Source organism: Balearica regulorum, chromosome 2 (genome assembly GCF_011004875.1).
Source record: "Balearica regulorum gibbericeps isolate bBalReg1 chromosome 2, bBalReg1.pri, whole genome shotgun sequence".
NCBI classification, from domain to species: domain Eukaryota; kingdom Metazoa; phylum Chordata; class Aves; order Gruiformes; family Gruidae; genus Balearica; species Balearica regulorum.
Window position 1 is genome coordinate 10575025 of NC_046185.1, and position 12021 is coordinate 10587045.

Here is a 12021-nt window from a genome sequence, read left to right on the forward strand (position 1 = left end):
TTAACAGCATAACATCAAAGGAAGCATCAACTGCAGAAAAATGGCGATGCTAAGTAGACATAGGGAAGCTAAACATGCAATAGATAGCAAATGGCAATATCATTTAATGTTGTAAAGGTATCCAATATGTCTTCATAGCTTAGGAATGCTTAGGTACTTTTTTGAGGAGTGAAAGCCTGAATGCTAAAGTTCTTCAAAATTCTGCCCATGCTATATACCCGGTACTAAATCACGGCAGGATTTAGATTTATGAAGGTTCAAAAGGAATAGAGGAGATAATATGCTACCAGAAATAGTAACTTCAGTTGTTTGAATAATTGACTATTAGACACAGGACTTGCTTCAGTAATTCTTGCAGGCTTTTTTTTTTTTTTTACACAACAGGAAGTTGTGTAGCTTGGACTAAAATACCACAGTTCTACACCCCTGACCCTACCACCAAAAAAAAAAAAAAACCCTACCACAAAGAAAAAGAGAAAAAAACAAAAAACACCAAAAACACATCACCAAAAAAACACCACTCCAAATTAAACAACCCAAGAAGTCCCACCTCTGTTTTCTTAAAAGTCCTTATTTGTCTTCTGGTTACCCAACATTTATTCTCACTTGCTTTGAAAAGTAAAAAAGTTTGTTTGGAAATATTTAAACTAACTTTCTGATTGGGTTAAAAAATCCATTGTACTTGGTCTTCAACTTTCAGCTTTTCTCTATGTAAAGCTTTGACAAGATGCAAAAATGAGGATTATGATAGTTCATCTTACTGTTTCTACTAGGCCAAAGTAATGGTTTGTTGTGGAAAACATACCTGTAAGTGGGTGAAATATAACTTTTCATGCTGAATATTAGTCTTGTATATGTGTGAATATCCTCTTATGCCATACAAGCTTCTCAATTATCTGTGGTTTTGCCTTTTTTTATTGCTAAAAGGGGTATATGTATATAACCTTGTCCCTCTCTTGTTAATCTGTAGTGCAGCATCTAAACTTGAAATATTTTCTTCAAAGCAAACCTAATGGCTCTTTGCCACGTTCCCCTTGAAGCCAAATCTTCAGACTAAGCTTTAGAGAAACTGAAACAGTGCTTTGTGGACCTCCCTTGAAGTACGCAGAGTAATTAGTTGTACTCCTAACTTAGCACGCAGACCTGGGAGTGCCGCTAGATGTTTGGATGCACACTATGAATTGCTGTATGCCAGTATAGCTGTGTAGAATATAAGTTATATAGGCATAAATGCATTTTAATCTGTGAATAAAGGAAAACATAATGTGTGCTTTTTGGCAGGTGTGTAAGGTCAAGAACTGCCAAGAAAGCTTTCATGTCAGATCACCATTTCTATCAAAATTACAAACCTAAAACACAGGTTTGAGTGTAGCAAATAATACGAGATACTGTAAGAGCATTGAGAAATTATATAGGATAGGGAAAGGCTTAACGTAACGTATAAACTTTAAAGATACAATTTAGCTTCAGAAGGATAAAAGAAAATGAACAGAGAAGAAAGATTTGAGTTGAAGCTTTCTACAGCCAGAAGTCGAGAAGATGGTTTTATAACAGGCAACCAGTAGAAGAAAGAACGAACCAAGGTCGCTTTGCAGTAGTGATAGACTACCTTTGCGTATAGACTTGATCTAATGTTTGATTGTCATACAGATATAGAATAATTTTCTTTTAGAATCACTGATATTAACAGTGGAGTTCGCATCCATTTGGCATTGAACCATGGGTTCATCTGCAGATGCCCTGAAACTTCATTAGAAACATGATCTTAGCTATGATTTTTTTTTTATAGCTTAGACATCTGTTATTGTTACTGAAGTAAAATTCGAGTTTTATTGTTAAACATTTCTTAGTGGTTTTTTTTTTTTATTACCTACAAGATGTGGGATGTATTTGACTTGCGGTTCTGTTTTGGACTGGGCTTAGATTTTATGTTTTAATGTGTGCTTCTAAGAGTAACCCATTTTTGGAGTAGTTTCCTCAAACTGCAAGTCTGTAACTGAAGCAAGAGAGCAGGAACGTCTAAAAAAATTGCCAGAGCAGGGTAGTCTTTGAGCCAGGTCCTGTTCTGTTCAGCAACATGCAAAGGGCAGGTGACAACATCTGTGCCATAGCCCACCTCTGGCTTGCACAGGGGTCAGGTAGGTGATGCTTACCAAGGGAAATTCTAGTGCAAGCTTGAACTTCAAACAAGCAATTTAAACATTTGCTCTGTGAAAGCAGCAGAGTGGGTCGTGTTTTGAAGACAACAGCGAAGGCCTGAGTACCTAATACCTCACATGGAGTGCGTTAGTCCTGTGCCAGCTTTCTTTAATAAGTGTTGTAAACTTTATGAAGTAATTCTTTCCAAAGTTGCCTGATGACCTGAGGTACCAATTGAGTACACAGAAAGTAATTTAGATTCTTATTGCAAAGTTGTTGTCAATTTTATTTTTACTACTCAATGTTTTCAGTTCTTAATAGGCAGAAAAAACTGAGTGTTGGAAAGCCTGAAAAATCACCATTCTCTTAACAAATCTTGACTGACAGTTGCTGACACATGTGTGCTTGTGTGTAGAGGCTTCTTAATTAGTTCAGTCAGGGTTGGGCAGAAGACATTGGTTTCATACTGGAAGTTAATGGTTACTTTTCTCTTCTGAAATCTGTTTTCATGTACTGCTGAGTTAAGCAGCATCAGCTCAATATGAGGTGGATCCCCAAAACACAGGGCTTATTCAGTGGTTAGCCAGTTTCTAATATTTCATTATCCACAATGATTCCAAGTTTTCTTAGTGTATCTTTTATATTTGGGTACTGTTTGGCTTGTGTCAACTACAGGCTTTTCCTCTGGCAAACTGAATGATGCTTGGTTTTGTTTTCTTCTGAAAATGAATAGCTGCAGTTTAGATGATTCACTGTCCCTCTCTAATGACTGTAGACGTTTTTCCACATTTGTTCTCAACTGTTGTGACAATTCTTTGAATTCCTGTTGTAGTTGGCCTGAGATATTGGCATATGCTTTAACCTTTTTCTGCTGTGAAGTTAGGCTGCAAGTCAAGGGAGAGGGATTGTATATAATAGAGATTCCTAGAATGGGATGCATTAAACTTCCTGCTGCTCAACTCCATAAAATGGTGTAAAAAAAAAAAAAAAAAAAGGGCTGAACACAATCTGTGAGCTGTTAACCCATTGAGTAAAAGGTAATTTTCCTGCCCAGAGCTGCTCTTCTCTGCAATATAACATTAAATACTTGGCTGCCTCAGAATCACAAGCAACTGAAGAAAACGCTTGGTTCTGTAGTACTCAATTTTCACTACCTACTAAATTATATAGTATACGTGTCTCATCTTGTGCCTGTTAGTATTCTTTCTATATTAATCTGCAGATCTAAACCTTGAGAATCAGTCAGAAGGAAGCTCAGATATTTTGCAGATCCTCTCTGATAACTGGGAGAACCCAAATAATGCATTCTGAACCTGACAACAGATGATCGTTCATTTAGACACTCTTGTGTCTGAATTAAGGTGTATCCGGAAGTGCAAAAATTAATTGTGTAAAGAATCCATCACACCATTAATTTCACATCTGGCCATTTTAATGGATGTTCACTGATTATTCCCTGCTGCCTGCTAGAGATCTGCAAGTCAATTTCTTATCTATTTAGAAAGCACTTTATTATATTGCATAGTGCTAACCTCTAAATTTTAAAATATCGTGTGCTGTGAAGTCACACTGTGCAAAAAATCAAATATCTATCAGCTTGTCAGTATTAACCAAGTTGATAGCACCAAATGTTCTCAGTCTGATTGATCTGTTTTGCATGAAGGCACACTCATCAGTACTAAAAGATAGGAATCCAGTTAATGGATTCCTGTGCTAACATCTCTTTGCCTGTTATTGATGACAGTCCAACTGACCTGTAGTTCTCAGCTTTCCTGGTTGCTTCTCTTTTGCCCAATGGCTCTACTAGGCCATTCACTCACTCACATTGAAGCCTTCAGGACAAGCTGCCTGAGCATCAGCATGCTTTTCTTGCAGGTGGTAAGTGCTTGTGATTATAAGTACAGTATTCTGTCCAGAAAGATGTAAAAAGCTGAGCAATTCTAGGTTTTTTTCCTAATAATTTCATCAGTTGGCAATCTAGACATTTCTGATTAGTAATGAACTAATGCCATTAGGAAACATTTTTTAGTAAGTCCCTAGCCTTGCAGCTATAGCAATGGTGGGCTTTTTCTTTTTTCTTTGTGTTGCTTCCATATTTATATGTATATGATGAATTTGGACTTCTTTTTCTTTGTAGCTCAGTGAATTAAGTTAGATTGTCACTCAAAATCATCTTAACCAGATCTCCTGACTACAAAAAAAAAATAATCTCATTTTAGGTAGAATTTTTTAGTGTTCTTAAATGTTTCATCCTGTTTGATTTTTTTGTTGTTTTTTTGTTTCACTTTCTTCAGGAAAACTAGCTTTTTGAAGTAACGTTGGGTCTAACTTGGTTTCAGTTTCTCTATTTGCAGTATCAGTTCATCCCTGACCTTGCAGGGGACCAACATTTTCCAGTCACCATTTGATTTTTGTTGCTTTGTCTCCAAGGACCAATTAAGCAGTCTGTAGTCATGAGGAGGAAAAAAAAAGTATTTAAAATATGCCTAGTGAGAGTGGGTGAGTTTTAGGGAAGTTGCAACAGCTCTTACAAAGGTAGTGCTGTTAATCATCTTTTTGTCCTGTGAAGTAGTAGTTGTCCTCAAGTACTAGCTGTTGCTTACTGCTGAGAGACTAAAGGGAAGTTGATGCCAACTGGCAAAGGAAAAAGCAGATGCTACTCAAAAGTAAAGAAATCCTAATCAAGGATGAAGCCTCTTTGAGAGAGATGCATACACTGGAAAGAACGGAGAAATAAATTTCTGCAGTTGTAAGAGTGTCTGGCAGTCGTGTCTTGCTGATGTTTAGTTCTGTAGGCTGTGAAGAGTCGTTCTCATTCAGATCTCACCTCTGCTTCTTGCCTGTGGTGCTGTAGATCTTCAGAGCCTTCCCTTGCTGATGTTACACTATTATTGCCTGTGAAGCTTTACTGTACTACTCCATATCTTCTCCTTTAAACTCTACTATCAATATAATTATTTTATCAGCCTTAAGACGGTTGTTAATAATGCGTACAGCAGACTGGGGCTGCCCAAGAACGTTAGGGTTTTTGGTTAAGCAAATGGTTTTCAGTGGTGATTTGAAAACGCCTTCTGTGGAGGTCAGCATAAAAGCCAGGAATTTTTTCAAGAGCTAATTTGTGTGGTTGAATTAAGAATCTTGTGTTATTCTCTTTAAAGTTTGTGTCTGCAAAGGGAAATGCAAGTGGAACAGTTTGCCACTGGTATTTTATTGCAGCTTTGACTTTTTGGTAATGAAGTTTATTACAGGATATGTGATATTATGGATTATCTAACACCAGCAGCCTTTTTCCCTAGAAGCACATTTGTTGCCAAAGAATTGTGTTCCCTATTTATTTATGCGCCAAGAGATAAGTTTTCTGTATTCTATTTTTTAGCATATTTTTCAAAAGTCACAGTGGCATATAGATCCAGAACTGTTTGTGAAGTAGATCCAGAAAAATAGTACAATGTGTGGAACAGATGCGTGTTTGCTTTTACAAGATCATGTAGCATTACATTTAAGACTTTCAGTGCAAAAGAATGAATTTTCATAATCTCTTTTTCTTTTTAAACAGACTGGAGGCCACGAGCAGGGTGCAGCACTGGCTGTAGGTAAGAATTGAAACTTAACCCGCTTGAAAACTCTCCTCACATACAAGAAGCAAAAATTATGATGGGACTGTGCCGAATACTCACAATTTTCTCAAGAACTCCTTTCCGCCCATTTGCTTCTACAACTTTTGAAATTTCTAGTGTTCACTAGGAAGTCCTGATCTATAACTTAATTTATGCCTCTCTGTGGTTAAAAATGCTAAACAGGTTGCAAGTGTTTGGTTTTTTGCTCGCATGGTACCTCAGCACACAGCCTGGTAATGATTTTGAAAACTTCACTGTAGGAATGTGAAGAAGTCCCATAGTTTCAATAAAGGCATTTTTAGGTGCGTATAGTAGTTTGGCCATATTTAAGAACTTAAGCTGGAAGATTGTACTTAAACTTCTTGGAAGATTTGAATGAAGAGATGATGTTTTGATGGGTTTTTTTAAAGTTACTGTGTAACTTCAATTCTTTTCTGAACTAGATGCCTTATGCCAGAAACCAGTATTCTGAACCAGCTTGTAAGACTGAAGAGGTAGCATGTGCTGAAGTGAAGGTTTTAGCTTTTAGTTTTATAACCTGCTGCGTGTCATCTAAGCTACGCCCTAGAGTGTGTGTGTTTATACTTCATGTTTATTGTGCTGTGCCAACATAGCTAACTATCTTCTGTCAGATTGGGCAGGTAATGCTACCAAATGTGAGGTAGGATTTATTTTTCTTCTCTTTCTGATTAGTCATCAAAAAGCTCCTTTGAATTCTGGGGAGCTGATTAAATTGATTTGTCATCAATTTTGTTGACAGTAGTAGAAAACATTTCCAAGTGCTATATCCAAAACTATTTGAAAACTCCATTCAGGAATTAAGAATATATGGCATTATAAATGTGTATAAAAGTAATTGTCCCTTATTTTAGTGCATGATTGATGTATTAAAATACTTGTTTCAGAGAATCACTGGTTTTGAGATTTATATCACATTGTTGTTGTTCTTAGCTGATGACAATGCTGGGCCAGACCAACAGTCCTTCTAGCCTGCTGTCTTGCCTCTTGGGGGTTATGGAATGAGTCTAGGAACTGGGCAAGCGTACAGCAGTATTTTCCAAATCTACAATAAACTAATGGAAAAACATCCCGTGCCAGCAGTAGTGGTAGCCTTTATTCGGTAACCTTTACTTCTGAAGTAATGGATTTGAACTAGTGCAAACTTTTATTTTCATCATTGTGTGGATTTGCAAAGGATACGTTGTAAGAGTCACTAAACTGAGTCAGACCGTGTGTCTGTCTAGCCAAGTACAGTCTCCAGGTATTGCCATCTTCCCTCTGCATGTGTGCACTTGGTTTTGCTCATCCTTTCACACCCCCCACTTATTCCTCTAGAATAGTGCTGCTTCTGCCTAAGAAGGTGAGAGTCATCCAGAAAAGCTAGCAAAACTCAAGGGGCATTGCTGGGAATGGTGCTGCCTGCAGAAGGAGGAAGGTTGTCCAGCAAACAGCAACAGCACGTGGCAAGAAACTTTATTTTCTTTGAAAGCGTGAATCAACAGTATTTCGGGTATTGAAGGGAAAATGTTTATAAACCAAGGTGGTGGTGTCCACTAAAATTCAGGTTTCTGACTGCTGATGCTTTCACCTTCTCCAGCTGTGCAGAGACAAAGTAGCTGCCAAATGCTTAACAGCATCTTAAACCAGCTGGGCATCCCCATTGTGAAGGGTTTGAGGGGACTGGCAGAAGCCTTACCTGAGCAGCACTTTCATTAGGAAAGCACCAGCAAGCTAACAGTGGTCAAGATCTGGAGACTATTGAAAACTTTGGTTAAGCTTCAAAGAATGGGGCAAACTTAACTAGATGTTGCTTTCTGAATAAGGTTAAAACTTGGGGGGAAAAAAAAAAAAGCTTAAAATCCGGTAAAACCTGAACCTTCAAATGTGAGCAGATGCCTAGAGAAAAGCAGGAACAGGGAGAGCAGATTTTGGTGGTTTTTCTAGTATGTGAGTATTTTCAGGTCAAGAATTTTTCTGAGCCAGATGTGATTACTAAACCTATTCAGTATTCTTTAATTGTTTTCTGTTCCGCAAATGTACGTGGTTTTCCCCAAGAACTGCTGCAAATTCCTTGTGAGACAAGATGAGATGGACTTGTAGAGTTCACAGACAGACTAGTGTAGGAAATCATAACTCTGATATTCTGTGCACTTGCTACTGATCTTAAGCAATTGTAGGTTGTATAATATCACTGGAGAATAGCTAATGTTGTTCTGTAATTCCAATAGGTGGATGACAATAAATTGTCTTATATCTTACACTTACAGGACACCTTTTTTGATTTTAAGATTAAAAGAAAATTTGAGATATATTGGGAGGGATGGAAAGTGAGATAAAAGATGATCGGATTTAGCACAGCTACAGGAGACTAGGCCAGTGTGGTCGGAGTGGTTTAGTTTGTTTTATACTTGCATTCTAACAAGAAAAACTATCCAGACTCAGTAAAAGTAGTTGATGCTATTCCTCATGAGGCTATTTGAAGAAGTAATTAGAAATAACAAAGATGGCTGTAGAACCTTGGTCTTGCAAGAAATCTCTTGTGAAGCTTTAAAGAAGCAAGCAACCATGTAGAGACCAATTTTGTCCCCCTGTCCTGCCTAATGCTTGTTGGTTTTGTTACAGTTTCTGAAAATGGATGGAATGGGAAGGAGTATCATTCTGGTAGTCATCATCTTTTGGACCATCAGTAACTTGATGTGTTTCATTAGCCTTCTATATTCTGCGAACATAGTCTGACTGGTGTCTTGGAAAAAGGAAACACCACAGAATAATCAGAAATCTGTACTGAATTAGGGAAGTCTGCCCTTCCAGCTACGTGATTTGGCAGACAATGGGACTTGCCTTCCTCCTTGGTAGTTCAGAGCTGGTGTGTCAGAACTGAACTTGCAGATGGACACTCAATGTTGGGTTCATACACACAAGGTTTTGCAGTTTTATACTGAGATGTTCCAAAAAAAAAATCCCTTGAGATAGAATATGTCAATTAATATTTATATCCATCAACTTGATGACTGGATAATGTGTCATAATATTGTTAATGTAGGATTTGCAAGCCAAGGCACTGAAGGGGTGCAACAGATTGGAGCCAAACGAAAAGAAAACATTTAATTTGAGTATTAAGCAGTGATGCAGATGACCACTCCTTGTGGCAGTACATTAGATGGCAGTATTGCCAAGGCTATTTGTCAGAGCCTCAGTGCACCTTCACCCAGCTTGGGTACTGAAATGCATGGCAGTCTGATTCTTAGAGATGGGAACTCAGCTATTTTGAAAGAAAACACATTTCCAAATAAAACGAGGTGTGAAGAGGAGTGCTTTTTAACAAGTGAAATACCAACTAAAAGGTGGCACATCAATTGGACTGGATGGTATAGCGAAGTTAGGCTTTGAAAAGATTTATTTTTTTTTTTTTTTCCTAGCTGTTACATAAAACTAGCAGGTTTGGGAGGGGTTTTGGGGGGTGTTTTTTGTTTTGTGTTTTTTTTCTCCTTTACACTGATATGAAAACTGGCAGGTGGAAGACTTATACAAATTATTGTTATTGTTGGGAGGGGGTTTGGAGATGAGAGCTTGACAGCTGTTAAATTACAGGCTGACACCCTTGAAATAGGAAACTTTTAGTAATGTGGTAGTATAGCACAGTTTTAATAGGCATGCCTTGTTTTGTAGAGTAAGAAACTTTTCTGTAAAATAATTTAAAAAAAAGCAATCTGTAAATCTACTGCATCTCTTGTTAAATGCTTATTTACATCTTTATGTACCTGATAAAATTAGAATGTTCTCAGCTTACTTTGAAAAAAAGACTTCAAGATCAGCCACTGTTTACCTGATAATGTCATGGACTAAATGCAGTGTTTGGGCTGGAAGGAAATTGATGGCTGTCAGAGCTGTAAGGCTGTAAGACAGTTTGAACAGGCTTGTTAGAAGCTTCCCTTTCTGTGGAAGATCGGATTGTAAGGGTGACCTGACCTCTGTTGGAGGAGTTGCAGAACTGCAAAAGGCTTTGAAGATTTCAAGCTGAAGGAGAAAACAAAGTGTAAATTGCATTTGAATGTAAATGTTCCTGAGCTAAAAAAAAAGTTGTTTTTTTTTCTGATGGTTGCAATTAAAAGAGCATTATGCAGAATTAAGCTAGAAAGTGTGATAAGCTTTTATAATTTAGAAGAAAGCATATCTAATTATTTTTTAGCCCCAGATTCATTCTTGGAAGAATTGTGTAGTTACTTGTTGAAGGATAAATCAGAGCAGGTTTTTGGAGCATAGTCTCTCCACATTTCAATACAAGCTCTGTTTTCAAGATAAGAGTAATCCTTCCAGACAAATTGGGTTTTATTCCAGACTTGTTTGGGCACGCTCAGTTATTTTATTGTAGCTCCTGTCAAATAAGTTATTCAGTGGCAGCTGTGCCACTAAAATATTCCCAAATTAACAAGGCTATAAGACTGCCTCTTCTAAAGGAACTGTGGATTCTTCAGTGCCTTTCCCTTGATTTCCTCTAAGTGGAAAAATGGACTGAATAAACACTGACCTGACCATACTTTACAATTCTGGTTTTGAGGAATGTGAGCCTTTTTTCATTAGACTATTTTCCCTGGCAGACCTCCATTTTCCTGATATGACAAGTTTTGAATTCAGTTTTGTTCAGAAAGGAGACTTTATTGATGGTGTGTGATCTCAAAAAAAAGTAACTTCAGTTTCAACTAAAACAGTTTATTGTATCAAAGTCAATTTATCCAAAAGGACTGACATCAGAGGCAGCTTTTCAGCTTTTTTTTTTTTGCAGAGCTTTTCAGTAGCCTGAATACTTACTTTCTGATTTAAAAAAAAAAAAAAAAAAAAAAAAGATTTTCTATCTGGCAGTATAAATTGTTTTCCTACTATTCAGGTAAGACCTTGATTGAAGCCCCAGGAATTCAGTGGAGGCTTTTTTGGGGTTGTGGGTTTTGGTTGGTTTTTTTTGTTGTTTTTTTTTTTTTTTTTTTTAGCTTGCGTATCTTTTATTCTTATGGTTGGTTTGTAATGAATGGCGTATGGAAGAATAACCACTAGGTGTCAGGAGTGGAAAGCAGTGCACGGACCTCTGCACACGTTGAGGTTGTGCAGTATGTTGTACAAGTATATATATAACTGATGAAATCTTACGTTTGCCGGAACAGATTGTCCAGTAATGAAAAAAATTGTTTTATGCACAGCTGGTGACTGATGTGGCACTTCCTGTATGTGTTTGATTCTGCAGTTAGATGTCAGTATCTGAACTCATACCTTTAATATTAATAATGATGCTATAGCTATGAAGAGTCCTGAAAATGAGACCAGATTATCCAAAATTTAGCTTGTTTTAAGCTAATAGTACCAAGCTTCTCTGTCCTAAATCTAAAGCTGATAATTTCCATGTGTTGGTCTCATTTCCAGACCATGAGTGATAACTACTATTTTTTTGCTATTACCTCAATAATTATTTTCTTGTCTGGACAGTGCATTTTATTACTTTGGGATTTTGTTTACTGACAGATTTTTATTAATTTCAATACCACTAATATCAGTAATAGGAATAGAATGTGTCAGAGGGCATCTACACTTTTCCAGCACTATTGGAAGAGAAATAAATGTACATTAAACTAGGAAAAACATGTTTGCATCCAAGGAAAATGTTATGACGTTCTGAAAAGAGTGATTCCTGCAATGTAGTTTACAAGCCTGTTTCCATCTCTGCAGCACTCCCTAGCTTTTAAGGTTGAGGGCAGATATATTCTGACTGCCTGTGAAGTGTAACTGCTTCGTCAGGAGAGCAAACACCACCGGATCCAGCAGGCTGTCCGCTCTGTGGTACCTCTGTTGCTAAGGGCGGCCTTGGATTCAGCAGATCTGGGCAGCCACCTATTGACTGTCTTTGGTTTTATCCCTTCCTCCCTGTTCATGGCTAGATACTATAGGCAGAAAATGTTCAGTAAGCCTTGAAACAGTTGCCAGGCTGATAGGATTATCATTCCAGAAAAACAGTGTAGGGAGACATTCAGCTACTTTTTGGTTTATGTAGTAGCATTGTATGTGTTATAGCACTTACAGTGTTAGACCTTTAATGCTGTAAGTATTTTTCACTTACTATTTTACCAAAATATCTCTGAGTCAGAGGATTATGCCACACGAGTGACCAATTGAAATTTAAAACTCAATCCCTGGAAGAAAACATCTGCTCTTTCATTAGATGTGCTTTCCATATAGCGTTACGCTTAGCTTCCTCCTCCAGACTCCAGAGCATGGATGT

At 37.5% G+C, this 12021-nt stretch overlaps 1 protein-coding gene across 5 annotated transcripts in view; it reads left to right on the top strand.

Moving 5' to 3' along the window:
• The window catches only part of CYRIB (CYFIP related Rac1 interactor B), a 96157-nt gene that overhangs the window by 61463 nt on the left and 22673 nt on the right, over positions 1-12021 (top strand). For 4 of the 5 annotated variants that reach the window (XM_075743320.1, XM_075743324.1, XM_075743319.1 and 1 more), the window contains one exon: positions 5696-5732. The exons of the other annotated variant lie outside the window; for it this stretch is intronic. The gene's annotated coding sequence lies outside the window, so the exon portion shown is untranslated. The remainder of the gene's footprint in view (positions 1-5695; positions 5733-12021) is intronic. 5 annotated transcript variants of the gene reach the window in all.